General features: G+C 41.2%; 1 protein-coding gene across 2 annotated transcripts in view; it reads right to left on the bottom strand.

Annotated features, from left to right (window-relative positions):
* CDH4 (cadherin 4) overlaps positions 1-26,451 on the bottom strand; it is a 535,396-nt gene that overhangs the window by 506,434 nt on the left and 2,511 nt on the right. The window lies entirely within an intron of this gene.

The raw sequence follows: 26,451 nt of genomic DNA, 5'->3' as shown, positions 1-26,451 counted from the left end.
ATGGGGATTCAATCACCTCCCTGGGCAACCCATTCCAGGCTCTCACCACTCTCATGCTCAACAACTTCCTCCTCACCTCCAGGCTGAATCTTCCCACCTCCAGCTTTGCTCCATTCCCCCTAGTCCTGTGATTCCCTGATAGCCTAAAAAGTCCCTCCCCAGCTTTTTTGTAGGCCCCCTTCAGACACTGAAAGGCCACAAGAAGGTCACCTGGGAGCCTCCTCTTCTCCAGACTCAACAGCCCCAACTCTTTCAGTCTGTCCTCATAGCAGAGCTGCTCCAGCCCTCTGATCATCCTCGTGGCCCTTCTCTGGACAGACTCCAGCATCTCCACATCCTTCTTGTCATAGAGGCTCCAGAACTGCTCACCAGAGCAGAGTAGAGGGAGAAAATCACCTCCCTTGACCTGCTGGCCACACTTTTCCTGAAGCATCTGGTTGGCTTTCTGGGCTGCAAGTGCACGCTGCTGGCTCATGTTGAGCTTCTTGTCCACCAGCATCCCTATGTCCCTTTCCTTGAGGCTGCTCTCCACCCAGTCACTGCCCAGCCTGGATTTGTGCTTGGGATTGCCTCAACCCAGATACAGGACAAAGGCCATGCCACAGGGGAGCGGGGATCTGCAGAACTGAGTTCTGGAAAAGGCTAAGTAGCATTCAGAAAAGAACTTCTCAAGGAAGACCAGGTTAGTATATTGAAGTGAAAGTTCCTATGGGCGTTTGTGCCTTTTTCATCGTGTCATATAACAGCCAAGGCTGGAAGAGACACTGAAAGCTCCTCTCATCCAACCTCCATTTTTTTATTGACTGCTCAGTGGATTAGTCAATGACTTTAGTTAAAAACACAAGGTATTAACTGCATCCAAAGTTACAATTTTTGTTGTTGATTTCAGGCATGCAGACCTCAAACAGAGCATCTATTTTCTCAGAGATAGGAATTATGAATTAGTTGACTATCAGCACAACTTTCATTAAAATAGTTTTCTTCAAAAGTTCTTCAGAAAAGACTCATCACCAGCAGGTATTATTGCCCAACTTCTCCAGCTGGAGACAACCACTCCACCTGCCATCCAGACTGCAAAAACTGTGCCTGCTGGAGGCACACAGAGGCTTGTGGGTTTTTAAATATGAAATGAAAACCAGGTTGTTATTTTTTTACTTCTGTTTTGCTCTCCCTGCTATTATGTGAAAACAATTTACCTGCTCTCAGACTCTGGCTACAATTACTTTGTTTTCACTTCATCTAAATGCAATGAATAATCTTGGCCACAGCTACCTAGATAAAAGCCAAGAGAATTCATTTGTTGCTCCACACAGCCACAAGATGTTGGTGACATCTGTAACACCAGGAATGCAACTGCATGCTGAAAGGACAATCTGCTTCATTCACAGACCTTGACATGCCAGCCTCCCAAACCCACTTTATTCATTTTTCTGATAATCACACCAGTTTTCAGGACAAATACACAACATGGTAAGAACAGATCTATCCTGACAACCAAGGCCAACTGGATAATGCTCGTCTAAGTGGCAATGAGATTCATTAATTAGGTTGCTGCTTTAGAGTGGTGTTCCCCTGCAGCTATACTCAGCTCAAGGGTATTTTCAATAGTATTGAATAGATGAAGCAATTACTAAGCAAAATCCACTAACTGATGGCCAGTGTCAGATTCCTCGGGCCAAACTTTCAAAGGATGCAGAGATATTTACTTGACTGAGTGACTGAACAGGAGAAAAAGGCAAAGCAAACAAAAATCCCCAGTGAGACAGCTCATGTGTTCTTCACTTTCAGGGCTACGATCTTTAAAGCAAAGTTCCCACTCTGCAGACACAATTAAGATGTAGAAAGGCTGACTACAGGATACCTAGCTGCCTGATTGCACATGGAGATCAGTCTGTTTGCTATCTATAGGCACATACTTACTCTCAAAACTAATAGCAGGCAACAAGCTTTAACTATGTTTATTTGGAGACTTCACTGACAGCAGTATAACAACTTGTAAAAATAGTACAAGCTTGAGTCCAGCAAAGTGTTTCCTGCTCTGGTATCTGACTTACATGGCACTTACTGGTTTATTCCACTAATGTAACTTTTATAAGATGACATAGCCCTAAGCATTTAAGTTAAGTAAGCACAGCACAAATATTCTGGCCTTGCTGTAAACATGCAGAAAGATCTTCTTTGTGAATTGTTGGGTTGCCTTGTGGGGGTTTTTTTGCTTTCTGCTGCCTGAGTTACTATGATGTTTAGACGTTGCCTCATTAAAGTTGGGAGCACAAGCAGAAAAAGTGTTCAGGCAGCAGCACTATTTTGAAAGATTAGGGTATCTGTAATTCTAACTGATCTTCCACCTGGCATTAAATCTTCAAAGAATGTCAGAAAGCATCTTAAAAACTTGAGATGCTTGACTGTATACAGAGGAGGAACAGATGCACCTCTATAATTTGCCTATAAATAAGTAAAAATGAACCCATCAACTATTGAGGGATACCTGCATACAAGCAGGCAAACACATCCTTTTTCCTTTTACTTCTTTGTTTGCTTGTTTTGATTGGGGTTTATTTGTTCAATTTTTTTTTCTTTTGGGGTGGGTTTTTTTGGTTGGTTTTGTTTTTTTCTACTCCTCTTACACTTTTTTTAACATCTTTTGAAACAGACCTTACAAAGGGCTGTTAAAAAAGCTTTAAACCCTGATGTGTTTGTTTTTAGAAACTTACTATGCAGAAATGCCATCTCTCAGCTCTCATCCTTAAAAAAACCTCTAGCTGCTGCCCTTGGCCTCCAAATTCAGTGGGGTCATAGGATCACAGAATAGGCTCATAGGATGTTAGGGATTGGAAGAGACCCAAAGAGATGATCAAGACCAACCCCCCTGCCAGAACAGGACAGTACTACATAACACAGATCACACAGGAACACATCCAGACAGGCCTCGAAGGTCTCCAGAGAAGGAGACTCCACAGCCTCCCTGGGGAGCCTGTTCCAGTGCTCCGTGAGCCTCACAGTAAAGAAGCTCCCCCTTGTGTTGAGGCAGAACCTCTTTTGCTGCAACTTACACCCATTGCTCCTTGTCCTATCACAGGGAGCAAGTGAAAAAAGCCTGTCCCCCCCTTCCTGGCCAGCCTTCAGATACTTATAAACATTTATCAAATCCCCTCTAAGTCTTCTCTTCTCCAGACTGCAGCAAAACACACAGAGAAAACGTGCAACTACTTCTCCAGAAACAGTGAAACCTCAGCGTGACCTTTAAGGTCACAGCAAGTCAACTGCAGAAAAGGCACTGGCATCATAAATGCAACTGTGTCTGAAACCCAGCAGACACTTAACTGTGTTCCCTCTTCCCACCTTTGGTCTTTGGTTTTAGAAAAGCCTTTGAGCAGAAGTGCACACCCTCCTCTAAGCATTCATCTAAATGAGCAATGAAGAGAAATCTGTAAAAACAATGAAGTTTTGGCCAGCCAAATGCCACTGAAAGTGTGCACCTTGGATACTCCTCTTTATTCATTACAGATGAACAGGAACATGCCTAAATCTTGATTTAGGACACTGAGCTTACTCCCTCTTCTTCCAACTGATTTAATCTGTTTATCTAAAAAGCAAACACAACCATGGGCACAGCAAAAGTAGACTGAATTTAAAAGTTCTTCAGAGTGACCTGTGCAGAAATGACACATGGTGTGACTCGTGAATCCAAACTAAGCCAGCTACAGAAGCACAGGTGAGAAATTCGCATAGCCATAAATCCTCCGACTGCTGGGGCTCCTGAGCTTGATAAGTACATGTCTGGGTAGGTGATCAGATGAGGTATCATGCTGATATCTGATACTTTGTTCTTTTCAGTGGGCTGTGCTGGCTTCTGTAATGAGCCAGAACATCGACATTTGAATTACACATCTACGAAATAATCCTTTCATTCTCTTATCTAGGAGGAGCAGAATGAAAAGAAACAAAGAAATCAGCTAGTTTCTGACTGAAGATTTTCAGTGCAAGTTATTAAGCCAAGAATGGAGTAAGATGTACATCAGTGGCTGACAGCACATGAGCTCTTGCACGGTACTGTATTATTTCCCAGTTATCTTGTGTCATGATTACGGCAGGCAGGCTTCTTTCCTTTTTCCTCTGCATTTTCTACTCCTCCTTCAAGACTGCACAATGAGACCCACTGAAAAAATTCAGTACTGTAGCACCTACCAGTCATGCTGATCTCCACAACCTCATGCAGTCAGCTCAGGTTGTCCACCCCAGTCTAAAGGCCAGGCATATGATCACTACTGCCTCTTCCCTGGGTATGGATATATAGAATGCTAGGATGTTTCTAGTTCTCTTTTACTACTTTCTCCCATTCACAATCAACCCTGAGTAGCTCTCTTTTCTCAATTATTCAAAGCTAGGAATTGTCTGTCTTCTGCTTCACAGTGTTTTCTGAAAAAAACAAACATGTCCTTAAGGACAAAAAAAAACAACCCAAAACCAAACTACAACACCACACACAAAAAACAACAAACCACTAAATCACCACAAATAACCCCACACACTCCAACCAAAAATGAAATAAAAACCCACGTAAACAATAAAAATCAGATGTTTCTAGTCAGGTTTTCTTATCACCTTACTCTAAAACATGTCTGAGCAGGAGACTGAACAGTTACTCAAAGGAATCTCTTATTTGTTTTATTAATCATTTGCTTGAAGATATAAGCTAGGAGACCACTCACCTGGCCAGGAGCTTACTATGCTAGATGCTTTATAAACTTAGGTCAGGAAAACTGTGTTCTCCATCTCAAAGATTATTTGCAATAATCTTGAGTTTACCCTGGAGAAGAGAAAGCTCAGGAGGTGACCTCATTCCTGCCTACAACTACCTGAAGGGAGGCTGTAGCCACGTGGGGTTGGGCTCTTCTCCCAGGCAACTAGAAACAGAACAAGGGGACAGAGTCTCAAGTTGTGCCAGGGCAGGTATAGGCTGGATGTTAGGAGGAAGTTCTTCACAGAGAGAGTGATTGGCATTGCAATGGGCTGCCCAGGGAGGTGGTGGAGTTGCTTCCAAGAGAACACTGGATGTGGCACTTAGTGCTATGGTCTAATTGACTGGACAGGGCTGGGTGATAGGTTGGACTGGATGATCTTGGAGGTCTCTTCCAACCTGGCTGATTCTATGATTCAATCAGAGAAAGAAAGAGGCAGAGAGAGGAAGAGAAGGGCACACTGAAGCTGCATTAGGCAATTGTGAGAAAACAAGAAGTATCTGGCTAGGTTGGGGCTGGGTTTTCTTTTTATTTGAAAACAATTCATTTCCAGTACATCCTAAGCCACCTCATGTAGACCTGAAAGGGAGCAGGCTAACACCTGCAAGGCATTCATGAACACTTTGCCACCACCTGTGACACAAGAGTCCTCATGCTACAATAAATAGGGAGTGTTATCTCAAATGCATATGAGGAAGCAGTATTCCTCTCCTTCTACAAGCTTTGATCAAGAAGACTTAAAAAATATGTTCCACCACGCTTGGATTTCACTTGAGAGCTTTTTGTTGTTTAAAGCAGAGCATAAAGATGACAGGAAAATAGCCTAATTAGTACAAATATCTTGTTTCTTGAAGCTTTTGACAGTTTTTGTATGTCTGGTGCTCATTATTATTATGACACACTCCATTACCAGCCTCAAGCTAGTGTGGACTTCTCACAGATTTCATTGGGCTGTAGGAGACCTCAAATGTCATCTTGTCCAGGGCAGTTTTCTCTTCCACTTATACAAAGAAGCAAGCTTTTCAGGCCTGTATCACTGCTGACTTCCCCCGGGAAAGGCCCTTGCTGCTCTTGAAGATGAAGGGCAGCAGTACCCCAGGATGCTCCTGCCTGGGCACATTCCATAGGGTCAATAGATCACCTGTGGCTAAAGCACATCTGTTGGCAGTCACTCAGTCCCCATCTGCAAAGCTCAAGGGTCAAATCACATTTCATTTGACTTGGTGCTCCCTCCAATGGCAAGTTCCCCCACCTGTTAGAAAATACATCAGCACTCTTACTCAAATGACAGTATTCTGGGTCCCCATCAAACTCTTGTCATTGTTTCCTTTATGGAGAAGGGAATCAGCAAGACCATAGAGAACCCCTTTGGATCAGCAGGACTTTATGACAAAGAGTTTCTTACATTTGTTAAGCACACACCAAAATGAACGATGCCAAACTTGATCAGTGTATCAGAGATTGTCACTGGAATGTTGTCAGCCTGAGGGACAAGGTGAGAGAGCCCTCGCAGCAAGTGCCTGAGGAGTCTGAAAATACTCCCCAGACAGCTGAAATACCAATTCATATTTAAGGAATATATTGAATTACCACAGATCACACAAAAAGGTTGACAAGCAATATGCATTTTGTTGCTGGGCCCTTCAGCTTCGCATTTGATGAAAAGTCATCTAGTTTTAACCTAGATAAGTTGGAAAGATAATTTGTCTAATGTCTTCTCTGGAAGACTGCAGCTCCAGTGTTAATAAGGGACTTTAATTAGATGGACAAACCTTGACAGCAATTCGTTTCCAATGCACTTAGTATTGAAATAGGCCTGGGTGTTCTGAGATTTATAGAAGACATCAACTCTTCCAAGTTAAGGTGGAAAAATATCTGAAAGTTTTGACTTCCCAAGATGCAGGCTCTTGTTTTCCTGACTTCTTTTGTGTCATGCATCGCATTACAAACGATTACACCAGTTGCACCGATGAAACCCCTGGTCCAAATGCTATATAATCTGAGCAGAATTGATTTTGCTCACAGCATTAGTAAATCTCATGGATTCCCTGGAAATCAGCCCAGGACAACAGACCATGCAGCAGCATCTCTGAGCAGGACAACATCCATTTCTCCCACACAGCACCCATGGACTGCATCAAGAGCAGCATGGCCAGCAGGGTAAGGGAGGGAATTTTCCCCCTTTACTTTGCTCTTGTGAGACTCCCACCTGGAGTATTGTGTACAGTTCTGGAGCCCCCAACTCAAAGGAGGACATCAAACTGTTGGAGTGAGTCCAGAGGAGACCACGAAGATGATCGGAGGGCTGCAGCAGCTCTGCTATGAGGACAGGCTACGAGAGTTGAGGCTTTTCAGCCTGGAGAAGAGAATGCTTCAAGAAGACCTTGTAGTAGCCTTCCAGTATCTGAAGTGGGCCTACAGAAAGGCTGGGGAGGAACTACCTCAAGGTCTTGTAATGACAGGATAAGGAGTAACAGGTTTGAACTGGCAGGGGGGAGATTCAAACTAGATGTTGGGAATAAGTTCTTTACAGTGATGGTGGTGAAACACTAGAACAGTTTGCCCAGGGAGGCTGTGGATGCTCCCTCCCTGGAGGCGTTCAAAGCCTTGAGCAACCTGTTCTAGTGGGAGGTATCCCTGCCTATGGCAGGAGGTTGGAACTTGATGATCTTTGAGGTCCCTTCTGACTTAAACCATTCTATGACTCTATGGAGGAGAGCTGCTGTGCACAAAGGCATGGTACAAACACAAGATGCCAATCTCCTTCAGTGCACTTACAATAGAAAAAGCCATGTTCACAGATGAAATACATGGGGAGGGGGGAAGCACAAAGGCTCATACTTTAGTCTAAAATTGCAGAGGGAACAAGCCTGCCAGCAGGCTGATGAAACACTTGAGATAAAGTAGCATAATCAATAACAATGCTGCACCTTTAAAAAACAGCAAGTAGAGCACAATCAATTCATATCCCAGTGAAGTAGAGTAATAAAAATCTGCAACTACAATAAGCTAATTTAATGATACTTTATCAAGCGCTCACATTTTCAGCTACTGTTGTTCACAGCAGAGTGAAGCCTGTGTAAAAATATGTCATGAGTCAATACGGCATTCTACTGAAGAGAAAAGACCCACATCATTAAAATCTTAAGTAAGCCTTCATTAAATAAAATACATGAAATTAGCTCCTTCAAAGGAATTTAATTAGTCAACACATGCAGGTTAAACTCACAATCTGCCATTGTGGGGGTTTGAAGCCATTCATTTTCTTAAAGCTTTGTTGTAAGGAGGATTTTTTTATTATTATTATTTTTATAATAAGGTTTGAACCACAGATCCCTTATGAAAAAAAGGCAAAATATCCCTTGCAAACAGCAAGACACATTTCCAGTGCTGCTGTATACAGAGTGCTGCCTTGTTAAGGCACTTCCAATCATTTTACACATCTTCATTAAGGCAGAGATAAGGTTCAGCTTCTCGCAGAGAGAAACCTCAACAGCTGCAGAGAAAAGGAGGGACAACAGATTCTTAACCAGAAGAGAGGAATTACCAGTTATCTAGCTTGAAATGAAACCTCTGGGAAGCCCCATCTGCAGTCTCAGTCATTACAAATCACAATAATTATGTGAGCTCTCAGCCCATCCATAAAATTTCAGTACCCACCAAGAACTGCAATACTGCAATGTCCACAACACAAAAACATCTCCAGCTCATTTTGCGAAGCTTCAGGCTACTTGTAACACCAAGAGAAGATGAATCAATAAAATGTTATCAGTAAAACAGTTTGATTCCAGCACAGTTAAGCGCATGGCCACTTCTATATTTCAATCCCCTCAGGTCAATATAATTTTACACAGTTACCCAATTCTCAGCAGTGAAATGATACTGGTGGATGTTTCAGATTTTCTAAAGCACTTCTACACAGGAGATTAAAAAAAAAAAAAAAGGAAAAAACACAAGCCAAAAACCAACCCACAACAAAAATCACTTTTTTTTCCCTATCTGCTTCAAAAACTTGGATCTTTAGGACAGCCTTAAATGCTAACAGCCCTTTACTCCAGCTCCAGTAAATTAAGTTACTCTGAACAGTTAACTCGGCCAAATCCTACGCGTCTTATTCACCCAGCACTTAAATAGAAGCTTTGAGGGGGGAAAAAAGCATGTCAAATCTGGATTTGGCCTTTCATTTAAAGTAAATCTGAGACATGAAGTAAGATGTAATTTCTGCCTACTCAAGAAAATCAGCCCATTTAAGCAAATTGAGCTATTAACCAATAAATTCTGCTAGGTCACTCACCACAAGGACCGAAGAAACTCTAAATGCTGCTGACAAAGACTAACTGCATAGTTAATACAACATTTTTCCCCATATCCAGATAATTCTTCATACTCTTAATTTCCAGCTTCCTGCCTGGGTATGCAATAAAATAATACCTCCAAAAGCTGTATTTCTTTCCATAATTAAGAGCAACAAGTGCAGCTCCAAACCTGAGTTCGCAACATCCATCATCTCTAACAAACTACAGTGCAACAGAGACAGAAACACTCACAAGGAAGGTTTTTTTAGACAAGAGTCCTGATTTAATTTGATAATGTCCTAATAAAATAGCATAAACCTATTACTGGACTAGTCGTGGGCACCACTAAGTCAAAGGCCACTGACTTCAGCAAGAGAGAACTGTAGTCCCAAAAAGGCAAAAATGGCTGAGTTGGTTTTTATGTTTTTCATTTTATATCTCATCTGCTTAGTACTTGACCTCCTGCATTGTAGACAATGAAGAAATACAGATCCACTCAAAAGGCAAAGTATTTGGGGGGGTTTACTGTACTAAAAGACTCTTTATTCCTGTATTCAAGTCTCTGAAAAAGGAAGGAACATTTCTGCAACTAGAATGTCCATAAAGTACCACCTACTCTGCTGCTGTAGCTCTTCTAACAGGTTTAATTTCCTTAAATGCTTAAAGGATGCTGGAAATATTGAGGGTCAAAGCCCGTCAGTATGCACAGTGCAATTCCCTTGCCACGTTTCTCTTATTGGTAAGCTACAATAATGCATTTCTAGCAGTGCATTTTAATAATTTAAAAATTAGCACAAAAGGCCTAATTGCTAAGACATGAAGCACGCATTTTATGAAGAGACAACACTGCACTCAGTCAGCTATATCACCAAAACAGTTCTCACAGCTTTCCTCTGAAGAGGTTCCATAATTCACAGAATCACAGAACACTGGAGGTTGGAAGGGACCTCCAGAGATCGAGTCCAACCCCCCTGCCAAAGTAGGAATTGCAGAATCTCAAACAGCAAACCCTAGACAATCTCTGCACTCTGCTTTCTTCCTAAAGAGAGACCCAGACCATCATGGAAACACACAGAAGGAGGAAACCTACTTCAGTCAAAGACTGAGCTCATGAAAACTCAACTGCATCAATCCTTCTTCTATTCTTCTTTCAAACTTCCTAAATCAAATAGCTTTCCTGAGCTTGACTAGAGCCTTCTGAACAGAAATTCCACTGCAAAAAGAAGTTTCAGATAAACAGCACAATGCATTCAAAAATCAATAGATAAACCCTTTGCTTGGCAGCACTACCTGACACTGTGAGGCTGAACCAGGTCTAAGAAAACAGAATGAACCACTCGGAAACTTCCCTAACCTGCCTACTTTTGTTTAGGCACTGAAACCAGCAACATGAAATTGACTTCTGTATCATAATCAGGGAGTCACTGTTTGAAAAACGTTCTGATTCACTAATGCTTTTCTTTTTAATTGTAGAGACATCCATCTTTCTATTGAAACCAAGAGGCTTTGTAAATCACAGATAAAGCTGAAAAGCAACAAGACAACTCTAAGATAACAAGTATGAGGGAGAATAGATGGAGTGAAACTTCTCAACTTACTGTGACAATTCTTTAAGCCTGGTTGCCACTCAAATACCTGGCTTAGATAGGATCAGCTTAGATCTTTCACTATACTGGAAGCATGATGGCTTTTACTTTTTGATCTGTTTGGCCTTTTCTCTTGTCATTAACAGTGTTTCTTTTTTCAGAGAGTCCTTTCTGACTGGATTGTGAGCACTGAAGGGGAGAAGGTGAATCAGTGACACCCAAATTCAACCAAAGGAAGCCAGAGCAGTTTTTGCTATGAGCTCCAATCACAAATCCCAGCCAGAGCACAGTAGAGCTGGCTATCCTTTTAAATATACAAAGCCAGTAGCTGTCAGTGAATAGAAAATAGGCTTTTTCCTCTACCATGTGCCTATTCTAGTAGTCAAGACATCCCACTTCTCAGCTCCGTAGGACGTGTACAAGACAGCTCACCACAAAATGCATCCCACTGCTTAACCTCCTTGGTTCAATTCCAAACTCACTCAGAACTGACAAGAAATGTACATATAATGGAACACAAAAGGAAACGTATTTCCCATAGTTTTGGTAAGTCAGTTGAAAAGCTCCAGCGGCACAGCCCCCTGAACTCAAGCAGGGCACATCACAAGCGGTACTGGTGTGTTACAGCGATGTAAAAATTACATCAATGACTTGTTACCCTGCAATTCCTAAGGCAGACCTAAAGAAACAGTGTCACGACAAAACACACACAGTAGAGGTTTCATATTAACCTGATCCCTGTGAGATCACTTCCTTCGATTAACAGAACCCCATTTTATTATATCTCAATTAGACAACCAAAATATTTTTAGTACTGCTGGCATGAGCCTTACAACAGCAGAGGTCACCAAACCTAAAAATCCTTTGCGGCAAAGCAGAAGAGCTTTAGGAACAGCCAGACCTCTCAGATGCCATGGGCTAGGATACCATGTTATAAGGCTGTAAAACTATGGCCTGTGGCTCCAGTCCAGGCTGCAGAGTAATTTAATCTAGCTCACAAAGAAATCAGGAAAATGGCCTCTGCTGTGCTGAATCAGCAGTGCTGGAAGCCGTGCCACCCTCGATCAGCTAGTAAGAGAGCGCTTTGTCTGCGGTGCCAACTCTGTGTAGAGTAACCACTGGGCAAAAGAAAAGACCAGCAGGAATATTATGTGCCAGATTTTCAGTAGATCTAAGTCCAAATAGTTCCAATGACTTCAGGAGCTGCACTGATTTACATCATTTCAGGATTATAAGGATTTACATCGACTGGAAGTTTCACTTCTCTTTTTTTCTTTGTCTTTTAATTAAAAGAATGGTGTAGAGTTGGCAGCAGTGCAAGTCTTCAACAGACTCAGATTTGGGAAGGATCTTGAAAAAGTTTTGTAAAGCTCAGGGAAAGGCAATAAGCCATTTTTAGTTGTAAAAGATAGGGTGGCTAAGTTAAAATTCACAGGATGTATGTAAACCCTGATCTATACCCAAGCAATGTACATAAATATATACTTCCACTCCTCACACTGGCGCTCCCTAAATATAACAATGGCAAAAGAACGGCAATAAACAAAAAGTTTGTTCCTTCAATCTGCTTATATATCATGAAAAACTATCAGCACAGATGTTATCTCTATTTATGAGTCGTGACTGGGGCCAAAACAAATGCCATGTATTACTTCACTTTTTTTTTTTCCCTCCCTCCTGACTCTAAGTGCCAAAAAAAAATTACTGCCATTGGGATTAGGAAAAAACCCAACTGGGAAAAACATCAAGAAGCAAACCAGCTGGGAAAAAAGGGCTGGTTTGCTCTCATTTCCAAATAAACTTGCAACTACTGCATGACCTCAGAGCACTTTCTGTTGCTTATCTGCTCACCTCTCAAAAAAAGATCCATAATAACAAAAGCTCTCTGCCTATGCCCAACACTGTCCTCAAATGTGCACATACCTCATTCATTTCCCATAGGTGACCATGATGGGGAAAGAATGTAAGGAAAGGAAGAATCATTCCAGTGCTTGAGAATCTTAAGTAGGCAACAGATTCATGCTTTAGGACTGAAAACAGGCAGAACTTTATGGTATAGCTATCTGTGCTAGTTTGAAGCTGGCTAGAATGTTTTGATGAGAAGAACTAGATTACAGGCTGTGAAAGGAAAACAGTGGTGATGTCTACTTTGCTCATAGGCTTGCTGAGAGATATAAGAATAACAAACAAAACATAGATAGGGCACTCGCTTCTACTTCTGCTGGGGAACTGGCTGAGCTGCATCTCTCTCTAGCCTCTTTGACTAATCCACTTTGCAGCCTAACCCCCTGGCCGAATCTCAATTCTTCCTTGGGACTGGGGTAACGTTGAGAGGGGTAGGGGGAAGGTGAAGGGGCGGTTGGGAGCCCCTCCTGGGGACTCAGGTTTCTGGGAGGGGAGTTGTGTTTCTGTATTACCTTTTACATTTCTGTCTATAACTGTATATACTGTAAATATCTGCTTGTATATTGTGCTAAGCTGTAAATAATAAGCTTCAATTTCCAGAGTCTAGTCTGGGTGATTTCCAAAGTCGGGGGGGGGGGGGGAGGGAACACCCAAACCATCACACTACGTGGAAAAATGTACATAGTTACTCTTCATATGCTGTGGAACAGTGACCCAACTCCCAAGCCAGCTGAGCCTTCTAAACCACATAGAATTAAGCTTATAAATAAACAGGACACTGTTTACTAGTGCAATTTGGCTGCCATGTTACACAAGAACTTGAAAATAAATTTTCAAAAGCCAGCTAACAAAAGAAAAGCTTAAGCAAAAAAGCCTCTATATTCAAGAAATGTAGCCTCACTCCATCCTATCTTCCTCAGTACTTACCTCTGAACAGGTCAGTGTTAAATCTCCTGCTTCCAATGAGTCCAATTTAAAAGTGTTCTTCAAAGACTTCTGCAATTTCAGGAGTATTAAATTTTATACCTCCTAAGCTATTTATTAGTTGGAGAAGTACTTAACCGATATTCATCAGATATTAACTTCATTTGAGCATGTGTTGCTGATTCTGATATATAACCTTGAGCTTCCCCACCCACCCCTTTTTTCTTTTTCAGGACAGCTCTTCTAAGCACAGTAGGTTTCCTGGTGTGTGGATTCCCTACAAATTTCTCTTGGAGGTGCAGACAGATATACTGCAATAAAAGACTGGTCACAAAGGACTCTGATGCAGATGAAAGGTTGAAAAAAAAATCACTTTGACTTAATAAACTGTTGCAGAAATGTTCTCTTCTCTTCAGAATACATACCACTTCGTGAACTGTCCAGACCCAACATGGATCATGGCCCAGCAGCTTTGTGGGGTACACAAGTCTCCAGGCACTCAGCATTTCACACCTTTTCTTCCCACCCACCTCTATCCTAATTTTCTATTCTTTCTGCCAGAAGCAGCCCCACTCTACAGATGTTAAACTCTCCCTCATCCAGTTGCAGTGCCAAAGGACACTACTGCCGCGTTAACAGAACTCTGCCTCATCATCATGTCTTCCCAGGCAATGAAACCGACTGTACTGTGGTAAAGGTAAAACCAGCTATACCACTATTGCTCGGTTCTGCTGCTATTTAACAGGATACACCTGACATTATGCCTTAATTCACAGTAGAAAGGGAAAATGAAACTTTGTGTTTTTGAAGATACTAAGAAAATTCATTCCAGTAAAACACATCATCTGCGTCGAGCTCTGCCAGACCCCAGAGTTAATTCACCACTCACACAACCTTCCCACACAGGTTTCTTCGAGTCAGGAGATATCAAAACCACCCAGCACTATTAGAGCTGCTTGTTTATCACCAAGTATAGCATCCAGCATTTCAACTTTCCATTTCTCTTACGTCTGAAACTCCAAACAAACAAAAAAACCCCCAATCCTCTTTCAGTAAACTTTGCACAGAGCTAATCAAGCTCCTATGCACTTTCAGTTATTTGAACAAACATGTAGATGTCTAGTGAGTTAGAGATCATTAAACTTCTCCTGGTGAGGCTTTCTTGTATCTTGAACACAGTAAAGGGAAATTTTAGGGTGAAATCCAAACAGTTTTGACAGTTGACATCTTTGAAGATACCAACAGAATAAGACTCGCCATGACCTATAGTTTCTCCTCTGTTCATGCAACCATATACATTTCTTCATCCTCAAACCTGTCCCTTCTCTCCATGGTAAAGGAAAAACCCAAACATAAAAAACCCTTTTGCTATGTCATTTATCCATATTTCTTTATCCACCAGAGAGGGTCAAAAGGCAAAAGGCAGCAGTGAATCAGTTGAAAAATGTTTGGATGTCCATGGAAAGATAAATAAAGTCTTAATTCAGCCAAGTAATGTAGCCACTAAGTTAAAAAATATAAAGCTTTGAGATGAACAGAACAGTTGCATTTAATGTGTAATTGTGTAAACCTCCTGTTTTCATGGAAGCTAAGCGACCAGCCAGCAATAATTAGACTCCTCAAAGTAGCAAGGCATACAGAACCTGAAATGATGAATTTTTTTTTCAGTTCCCCAGGGAAGGACTTTCTCTGGGGAGGGAAATACTCTATAAATAATTTCCCATCTGGAAATTCACTAGCCCTACTCTCTTCCCTCCCCAAGGTGAAATACTCCAGAATCAGATCTTAGCAGCAGAGGGAGTCTCTTCCTCCAACATGGAGATCAGCATGCATCTGGCTTTCTTCACTTACCAAAACCACACAAGCATGATGGGCAAAATTAAACAGAGACACTGAACAGTAAAATATTTAAGTGTGGGTTGGGACTTCTAATAAGCTCTATGAATAAGAGACACAATAAAAACAGGCAGTGCACTACAGAACTGTTTGATGTAGAGCAAACATCTTGCCCTCAACACACTACAGGATTAGACAGACGACAGGATGGGAAATGGGATGCAGAAAAGGTCAAAATTCTTCAGTACATCAAAACAGACTATATCAAAGAGTTCATCCATACATATACAGATACAACTCCCATTTACTACTTTAGCTTTCATGTAATCCTGTTCTTTCAGCTCACCTTGAGATTAGAAACAGTTCCTTCAACAAAACTGTGCTCTACTGAGTAGATACAATGGTATTGAAGGAGGCCAGGCTAAAAAGCATGTCCTGCAACCTGGACACAGACCTCTGGTGCTGGCCAGCAGTTGAGTAGGTGCAGTTAAAAACTCCTACAAACTGAGCCTGGTACTAAGAACTGAAGCAGCCCTTCCTTCCCACAGCATTTTATTTAACTTCCATGAACCTTCCTTAGGCTTTTATCTGACATGTTTCTAGATGGTGAAAATTCAAAGATCCCAGCGTTTGCAACTCTCAAAAGCCAGGAAAAGTACTGACCAGCTGAAACATCTAGATTTGTGATCCTACAGATCCCAGATACGTAACACCAAGTCATAAAAGGCTGAGTGCCTTTACCCAGAGCAGCAGTTTTACTGGTTCATGGTCAAAGCAGAAGGCTCTATCACATGGTCTCTGTGACAGTCTGTTCTGAACTGGTTTTGTTCAATGCATTTATCAACACACCAGATAAAGGAACGCAGCATATGTTCGCTACATCTGCAAACAATAGGAAAGCAGGATGCAACTGCAACTCTGTTGGAGGTCAAGATTAGAATTCAAAAACAATCCTAACAAGTCAGATCAGGTCAATCAAAAAAATTCCATAGAAGAGGCGCAAGGTAACTCAATTCAGCAGGATTGATCAACAACACATTGAAAAATGACTGGGTAGGTAGCAGCTCTTCAGAAAAAAGGATGTGGGAGGTTATACTGGATCACAAGCTGAACATGAGTCAACAGTGTCATACTGTTAAGGAAAAAAACAATCATACATTAGATAAGTCAAATGGAGTACTGCCTGCAAAACAGGCAAAGTATTCCTCCTTATCTGCCTGGTCCTGTGAGACTTGGCTGGCTTCGTGAGATCAACGTGGAGCACCAAGTTAGCAGCAAACTCAAGGACTCAAAAGAAGGGAGCTCAGTCACGACACACAAAAGGGAACAAACAAGTGGTTCAGCCTACAGAAGCTGAAAAAAAGTATTTGTTGAGCATGTTGGAAGGGGGGGAATAAATAAATAACCAGCAACAACTGTTCTGTGTCTATGATGACTAAGACAAACACAACAGGTTTTAACTGCACCAAGACAGCTTCAGCTTAAACGTGATGGAAATGAAGCAATATTAGACACTGGCTGTGGTCCCCATGACTGGATGTTGAACACCATACTGAGGACACACCCATTACAAGGGAGCTGCTCATGCCTTGAGGAAGGAGCGTGCAGTAGATATCCTCCTGAGTTCCTCCAGCTCTGTTTTTCTACAGCTCCATGAAACACCAGTGAATAGATGACAATGAGCAGGTGCAGGTAACGCCACAAACTGCTCTTGGTGAAATCAGCAAGCCTTCTCAAAACCTGTACAGCCAGAAGCAACTGCAAGGCAGGTATCAAACAATCGGGGTAGTTACCCACTAACCACAGGAACAAGCAGGTTATTTTATGCTTTAAAACAGAAAAAATTGGAATTGTATCAAGTGCAGCTATTTAACTTTTAACATCTTCAAGCTCATTTCTTGATGTTTTTCTTCATGTATTGAGAAACCCAGTATGCTTTCACTGCTACAGGGTGAAGTAGCCAATGTTTGCTTCACTGACCTGCCTTCTACAGTCTCTAGACATGAACCAGCAGAGCCAGCCAATGCATCGCTTTGTGTGGAACAGTCTTTGTAATCTTGACTGTTTATCTTCAGATAATTGCTATATTCATAATTATTTTTAAGACAATCATGTTTAACAAGGATTGCAATAGCTACAAACTCAGTAGAACAAAATGTCAGACTAAAAGTAATTTTTGTGACTACCCTATGACTTGCTACAAAAAAAATGTGATTTATAATAGACATAGTAATAGCCTTAATGACTGCAGTGCTTATGTGTACCAATGAAATGACACAGATTGGATCATTTCAAGGCAGAAAGGGCATTTTTTCCTCTTTTTCCCCTTCATGGGTGGCTCACATTTATCTTCAGGGTTCTTGGAGAAGCTTCCAACGTTCCCACTGTGCATTCCACATAGCGGCTGCTATTACCATGCTAATGTTAATAGGCTGTAGCTTATGTGACCCCTCCGAGCAGCAGCTATTGCACAGCACAACTAACAGAGAGTGCTGAATTACTGCCACTGGCTCTCTGACACAGAATGCTGGCAAGTGGTGAGGAACAGTGGCAGGAAAGTAGTGTGGGCAAACCAAAAAATAATTAAAACTGTGTACTGGAAGGGAGCAGAAAGCAGGAATCTAAACAGACTGGCAGAGAGATGCTGGAGCCTGGGGTCATGAGGCATGGGGCAGCAAGAGCAGCTGAAAGTCGCTGTTTCCAATGACAGTGCAGCCCATATGCCAGAACATTTGCCACTTCTCTCTCCCTCTGTGCAACTGCAATTCAAAATTAATAAATAAATTAGGGACAACAAATGCAAGCAAAGAAAATCATAAAGCCTGTGGCAAAAGGAAATCTTGTTCAACCCAACTATTTTTTACATAGTGGAAAACTCACTTGGGAAATATTCTGCTGAAAGAAGGCAGCAGCCAGCACTAATGGCATATTTTGGGAAAACAGAAACTCCGTATGTTCTCCTTCTATTCTACTAAAAATAAATAGGAAACCAAGAGCTTTTTAAGTGCAACATTTCCTTACGCCAGGAGACAAACTATGCCTAAGTTAAGTCTGGACATTAATGGAAGTAAAGAGCAGAATGCTGGTCCCTGGTGTTTCAATTATTCTCTCTTTAGAGGTTATGCTTCCAACAAGTTACAGAAACACAATTTCCCTGTAAGGATCATTTTTTGCAGGCTGCTACAATGTTTTTATTTAAAGTTATTTGATCTGTATTTGCAGGAAAGCTCAGTCCATGACTCTACCTTTTCATATATTCACCTGTGAAGTGTTTCACAGGATCAATGCAGTGCAGGCTGGAAGGTATCTCTGCAGAGCACCACATCCAAGTCCCTTCTCAGCACAGGGTCAACTAGAGAAGGCTCCAGGACTCTGTCCAGTTGGGTTCTGAGTAGCTCTGAGAACGGAGACTTCACAACATTTGAGCAACTTCCTCCAGTGTCTGATAATCCACACACTGAAAGTTTCTTGCCCTATTTAAGTGCAATGTCCTGCATTGCAGTTTGTGCCTATTTCCTCTTGCCCTTTCCCCGTGCACCACTGAGAAGAGTCTGGCTCCATCAACTCTATACTCTCCCATGAGGTATTTACACATGACGAAAAAGCCTTCTCCTGAGACTCCTCTCCTCCAGGCCAAACAATTCCAGCTCTTGCAGCCTCTCCTTTTGGAAAAACTACTAAATAAATATTTAAACAAAATATCAAAAGCAATGTATCACATTGTACTGAGCAGCAAGAAAACCCCCTCATGGCATGGCTGGCCAAGGACACTTCTGAGTTTTACTTGAAGAAAAAATAATACAGGGACATCATTTAAACACCAACAGAAAAACTGACTGAGAGTCCAAAAAATGCTCTTCAAAACCTGTGGCTAATGCACTGTGATGGTTTGGGTGTCACCCACCCCCCTCCCCACTTAGAAAATCATCCAGACTAGACTTAGCCAAGCTGGCAGTTAAAGTGTGAAGCTTTATATTTACAGCTTAGCACACAATACACAAGCAGATATTTACAATCTATACAGCTACAGACAGAAACATATAAGTTAAAAAGTAATTCAGAAACACAACAGCCCTCCCAGAAACCTGAGTCCCCAGGAGAAGCTCCCAACCACCCTTCCACCCCTCTACCTTTACCCAGACGTTCAAGGGGGGTTAAGAAGCAGAGAGATTAGTTAGCAGGTTAGTGAGAGAGAAGGGCATGCAGCCAGAGCCAGAGAGCAACTCTGTTATGTTTGTGTTCTCGTTTTTATACATCTCAGCAAGCCTATGAATGAAGTAGCCATCACCACTGCTTCCTCTTCACAGCCTATAATCTAATTCCTCTCACTAAAATACCCTAGCCAGGCTCAAATTAGCACATGCACTGAGGGTTTACATATAAAATAAACCAAAACAGACACAGATGACACCCATCAAGCCAGCTCAAACTCTCTAGCCAATGCTCAAGATCAAGCTCCTGGAGGAATCAGTCTCCTGTCATGGATACAGGTTCATCTCAAAACCCTTGTCAGATCATTTGGAACTGGACATCCTAGAGGCAAATACTGGTCTTCATTTTTCAAACACTGCTTTCTGGTCTCAGCTCTCACTCTTTCCAATTGACTATAAATGAAAACTAAAAGGTTTTCTAGAGAAATAGCACCAGTTCTGAAAATCCCAGGAACCTCAGATTGAACAGAAACTCCCTTCTTTCCTTGTTACTCTAATTCAGTCTATTACATGAAGAAGCATTAAGAAGCAGATTTCCAATCAAATCCCATCCTCGGCAGTTTTAATCTCTTCTTGGCCTTCATATTAAGACTTCTAAGCATTATCTATATTACTAAAATATTCTGTGAGCTATGCACATGGCCCATGCTACTGTCGAATTAAGTACCAGCTTGAGTTTGCAATGAATAAGCTACCTCTAGAAAAACATTATACTCATTTCCAGGGCAGAAATTAAGGCAGAAGGAGGACTGCACATAAATATCAATGAAATTAAGCAATGAAAGCTGGCATTAGGTCAATGAAAATTAAGCAAGAAAATATTTTTGTGCTAGAATAAATAATTTTCATTTACCACATGCAAAACAGAATCTCCAGAATGCTTTCGGCATCTGCTGTGTGAGATCAGGGCTCATGAGCTCTGTCAGGGCTAGCCAGTTTCTGAACACAGAAGTGACTTTAAAATGAACATTTTCAAACCTTAAAAGACCTCCCATTATTGGTTTGGAGTCCAAAATGGCAGGTAATAAATAACAAATTGATACTGTTTCAGTCATAACTTATTTCCTAGAAGTCTAGGCATAAAGGAATAAATTATTTGATACAGATTGTTGTTTCATTTGTTTCCTTAATACCTTTTCTTAGAGTGCCTAATTTGAAGCAGCCAATTCTTTATCAGACAAAGCCCTTATAAAAAAGGTTAAAATAAAAGAAGATAAATTCAGAGTTTGTTGCTGGAGCAGCAGATAAAAATCTGATAGCTCCCCAGAATGCAGAAAAAAAGTAATTTTACTTGGGTTTGAGGAGTTTGGTTCAAAGCTCTGATCTAGAAAGCAATATATACAGTTCTTAAACAGTGTAAGGGGATTAACTCTACAGAGTGTTATTGACTACTGTGGTCTCATTAACTGCAATTTTATTTAGATAAAAATGTCATCTGAAACATCATTTTTGTGTCAGAAGTTAGATCAGAAGAAAAACATTAAAAATAAATAGGCATCAGCAGTTCCCCAATCTGTGGCAGTTCTTTCTGGGGTCTCCTCTGAAACTCACTGAAATTATGGTTTTGATTTGCAACATGCCTATCAAGAGGAGCTGCTTTCAAAAGAAGCTGTCCTGTGGAATGGGAGAAGTGTTTTCTGAGAAGCAGCTTCACTGCAGCATGTACAAACTTAACACAGAAAGCTGATGTCTGACTCTTTTTTCCTCCAAGAAAGGAATGAAGGAGGGTTAGTGAAAGAGTTCTGGCTTCCCAGTGGACTTTCTCCTACTTTCAGATTTTATTAGGGAACCGTGAAGCTAATTACGTCTATGATAAGTTCAGCAACTGCTTTTCATGCAGAATCACAAACCACAAGATAATGAAAGCATGAATGGAAAAGTCCCTGCCTTTCAAACTAGAAGCAGTTCAGAAAAGGTACTGGATCTCTCAGCGGGCTGCAGCAGAGCATCCCTACTGCTACAAGGACCAAGCAACGCTCAAGATATGCTCAAGAACCCACCCAATACCAGAACAAATCCCAACATTCCTCATGGTCTTCACTTCCAAAAAACACCCATACAACACACCACAGGGCACTCAGAAGACCCGGGCAAGACTGAGTGCAGAGGTGGCACTGTAAGCACCCCACAGACAGGACATCCTCAGCATAGAGCATCCTTCCAAGCATTCCTCAGAGATAGACCTCAACCTACAGATGTCCTTAGGAACCAAGCTTCTACTGGAATTAACAATAGGCAAGCACCAATGTAGTTTCTGGCACAGCAGGAAGCAAGACATGTGGACAGGCAGAATGTCCCCATAGAGTGATTCACATACTGGAGCCACACAACACCACAGACACTGCTTGCATGCCAGGTCACTATTCATCACCTCAGGGGCATGCTCCTTCTCTCTGACACATAAAGCTATCAGAATTCCTCCTCAAAGATTTGCCTCATGCTTTCACAAAGGACAAATTTCCTGCATGTCATAGCATTTTGGGGCTGTGTGATTCTTTTCAAGTAGAACTGTTAGTACATTTCACTAACACACCACACACAAGTTCCTAGATTACCTTAACCACAAGCATGCAGCACATTTACCTCCAAAAGGAGGAACAGTCTATATCCTTACTACAACCAGACCCAAACAATTTGCAAAGGCTTGCTCAAGTTTTCCCTCTTCCCTTTTGTTATTTACTTTAATGCTTCCTTCTACACTATTTCATGAAGATTTGAATTGTTTGTTTTTTTTTCATCTATCTCTTCTATACTTTCTAAACAACATTTGCAGCCTTCCTAAAAGTTACCACTGGAGGTGGAGAGCTGAATGTGTCTTTTCAAATCAAAATAGCGCTATGATTCTAAGGTTTTGAAACCTCAGCAGGGAGAACAAAATCTTTGACCATGAAGGAAGTCTTACCTCTTAAAAAAAAACACTTATGAGAGATGGCCTCCATATTGAGTACTTATGAAAAAAGAACATGTATTTCAGTAAAGTTTAAATACTTTGTTTTCAACCAAAAATAACACTAGTAAAATTCCTAGCATGGAAGGAATTACGTTTTTATACATTTGCATGAAGCTTGGCTACCTTGGATTTCATGCACTTGCTTAAAGCAGAACATGCTGGCACAGTTTATTCATCTTCCCGTATGAAAATAAGCTGCTTCCACACACTGCTACCCAAACGTAACTGCCTACACAAGCGAAGTTATCCTGCTACATCAGTATAGGCACTACTTAGGATGGGCAACAGAAACATGAATCACTGCAGACGAAGAGATGTACAGAAAAAAAACACAGAAGAGGGGTTGGGCATCTCAACTGCTGATGCTGTCTCCCAGTTGTAGGGAAAAGCTAAGTGATGTTGTTTGGCTGTGTTTCTGAGAGGTGACCTGCTAAAGCTGTGATGGCACTAGGCTGGAAAAATAAGGCACCTAACACCACGATGTCATTCCACCCACCACCAGTTGCCACGGTCTCACAGCACACCAATAAAACTTGGATTAGAAAAATGGGGGGTTAATTGCAATTTTAGAAATAAATAAATATTAAAGAACTGGAAAAGAGCATAAAGCCAAAATCAAGAGTTAACAGCCCCTCCCAGATCATATTTGGTATCACTCTTAGCATTCTCCTCCTTATGTCTCTCCCTCCCCAGGAGGCCACTAGTCACCATCATTCCAATACACCTGAGTTCACACGAAGGGATCAGATCCCCTGAGTCAGTGCAGAACAGTCTTCAGCACAGCACTGCACATCATTGGTCCCCACCCCTGAGGACCAATGTTCTCACCATTTTAAGTTAACATTAATAATTAACAAAGAGAAAAAGATACCCATGCAGTAATCGTCCTCTGCCATACTGCAGGCTTTGAGATTTCTCCTCAGGCTAAAGAAGAAAATAGTTAACGATCCCATTTTAAACATTATCATGCATCAGTGATCAAGACTAAGTTTATTATCCTATAAACAACAACAACAACAACAAAAAAACCAGATTACACCCCAGTCACTTTTAATAGGAGATGCAGGGGCAGCATTTCTAAGGAAGGCACTGGGTCCACAAATCAACCGAGCTAATACCCTATCATGAGGCTACAGTGCTGGCAGTGTCATCTCAGATGTGGTATTTGTGGCACCACTGGGGAAAATTATTTTAAGTCTAATTTAGGTGAAATTTTGAGAATGCAGCTGCTTTTCATTTATACATGAAACAAAATGCCGTGACACTTCTCCCATCTATTTATCATAAACAAGTTAATTACTGTGTAACAAATCGCTCCTGCTAGAATCTATATGTTTTGGGGACGTTAGAGAGCTGACTCAGGCAAATAAGATGAACCACAAAGTAGTAGCTAATAGCTTATGACATACTTATAACAAAACAATGACTCTGTAAAAGCTCTTGTTGTCAAATTAAGGCTAAGCTATTTCCATTGGAATAAGTCAATTATAAGCAGTCATTATCTGTTTAACTTGATTCAAACCTAGAATACTATAAGCACTTTCATTTTGATACATTCATAACACTGCATACATTTGAGAGCTGGATATTACAAAGCTTAAAAGGGAAATGCTAGGATTATTGCCACATAGCTTATCTCTTGAACCATAAAGCATCTAAACTTCCTAATGCTGGCTGAAGTTTATTGCTATGCTGAGGTCTACATGCTGCCTGATGACTGGTGAACAACCCTTTAGGCAGTGCAGACTGCCCCAGGACTCCCCACATCTCCTTCCCAAGGACAAAGTGTGGGTTACACAGCACAAAGAATTGATGGTTGCCCACAATGCCCTGAGAGCATCTGAACCACATACACATTTCTTCCCCCACCCAATTCCATGAAAGCACTGACAGGTGAATTCCTACCTACATTTTTTCAGGCATACAGACCCATTTGGTCTGCAGATGAATTACTGAATGCTGATGAATAAGATGGTGGTAGCTGGCAGCAGAGCTTTGCGTGGTAAGATGGTGTGAAACAGTACATATGTCAATCTATCAAACACGATAATGTAAGCAATCTGAACCCATTTTTGGTCTGAACTATTGTACAATACTTCACCCAGATGGAAGAAAGAGATAAACACTTTATGCTTCAGACATATCAAGTGTTAGGAAGTAAAATTAAACCTCAACTGGAAAACTACCAATTTTACATGCTAGAGCATAAAGAACAACATAAGCACAAAGAAGAATTTCATGGAGCAGATTCTCTCCCCCATTATTGTACAAATCAATTAAATGTATTTGTTTCCCATGATGAACAGCAGCATGTATTTGACTGCAGATTAAAAGGTGTAAAGATTACAGTTTGCTTATTAGCAAACACAGCATTTGCACTTTTTCCTTTCTCCTTCTGTTGACATGCTTACAAATCACATAACTTGTGACAATAGTTATGAGGACACGAATCTTACAAGTGGTGCATGCATATATAATACCCCAAGGGCTAGCTCAGCCCTAAACCACAGGCAGGCTTGCCATAACTAAGGTAAAGATACAATTGGTCCCTAAAGGATACAATTAAAGAGAGATGTATTTTCATTCAAATCAGCTTGACAGCTTATCTAAACATCACTTCATATTTTAACATTATCAGTTAAGACTGAAATGAAGTGACAGCCAGGAGGCTGCCTTCAAACTTATTACCAGACAATTCCTCTAACAGACCTTTTGCTCCACCCCTGTTGTCCACCTACATAAACAGGCAGCACAATTTATCACACACCAAACTGCAAAAAATACTCCCCTGAGCAAATATATTAATGACAACTTCCTACAGTGTTGGAGGCCATTGTTTAATCAAATCATTTGCAAAGCTAAAAAGCATAACATCTACTTTGTTTACAGACAGAGCTGTAAAGCTCTGCACTGTACATACAGGTTTGGGAAAAACTGCTACTAAATATGTGCACATTTGGTACTTTTTCTCTTCATGTGGTGCTGTATTTTTGGGCTTGTCAATGCCAAATCCCTATCTTGTTATCTTTCAAATTAAACTCCCCAATGTCCTCAAATGATGCCAGGCCAGTCAAGAGAATTCCTGATCAGCAAAACTACGACAAATGCACTCAGAAACAAAACTGATTGCCAACTTATAGAGAGAAAAAAACGTGACCAGTCCTGGTCACTTTCTGCTGAAACTGACAGCCCTCCTTCTCTTCTGAGAGAAATCAAAGTAACACAGCAGGTGTTTGCTCTCGAGGAAGACAGAAAGCCCAGCTTTCTGGCAGACACACACATGTGAGCAAATGTACTCAGGAGAAAGTAGTGAGGGTTTATAAATCCTTGAGTAGTACAGCATCAGGTCCTGATGTGGTCCCCAACTTCCACAGTAGATTGTGTTTAGAACTGCCGTAGTGATTTAACCCAAGAGGGGTGCTGAGGCAGGAGGGGATTTTGATCTTCAAATTTCTCTTGGAGAAAACCAATGATTTTCTACATCATGCAAATATGTAGTTTAATTATTTTTAACTTGAAAGGGAGACAGATCAATACTCAGGATAATCTATTGTTATTTGGATTACAAAAACAGCTCAGAGTTTACAATCACAAAAGAGGTTATAATCCTGCAATTACTATAAAGCTAATTGGTAGTTTCTTTTTGCCTGTGTTTTCATGTTGTCAGTGGGGCAGTAATGAAAATGAATGCCACGTTTGTGAACAGAATGTCTGTAGGCTTGTTTACCACATTTCCAACAACAACGTCTGCTTTATCATGCATTTCAAAGCAGAGATAATTTAAGGATCTTTGAATTTCATACACAAAAATACTTTCTAAAATATCAAATGCAGAGTTCCTTCAGACGGGGTGGGAGTGGAAGACTTAGAAGTGAAGTGATGACCTCACATACTACAGCAAACAAGCCACCTGAAGCAGACAGCACACGGACTGTGAATGATTCATCTGTATTCAAAACTGTGCACAGGTAAACCACTTAGTGCTTCATCCTCCTACAAACA

Source organism: Pogoniulus pusillus, chromosome 29 (assembly GCF_015220805.1).
Source record: "Pogoniulus pusillus isolate bPogPus1 chromosome 29, bPogPus1.pri, whole genome shotgun sequence".
Classification (NCBI taxonomy): domain Eukaryota; kingdom Metazoa; phylum Chordata; class Aves; order Piciformes; family Lybiidae; genus Pogoniulus; species Pogoniulus pusillus.
The sequence above is the reverse complement of the archived record's forward strand: the minus strand, read 5'-3'. Positions and strand labels throughout refer to the sequence as shown.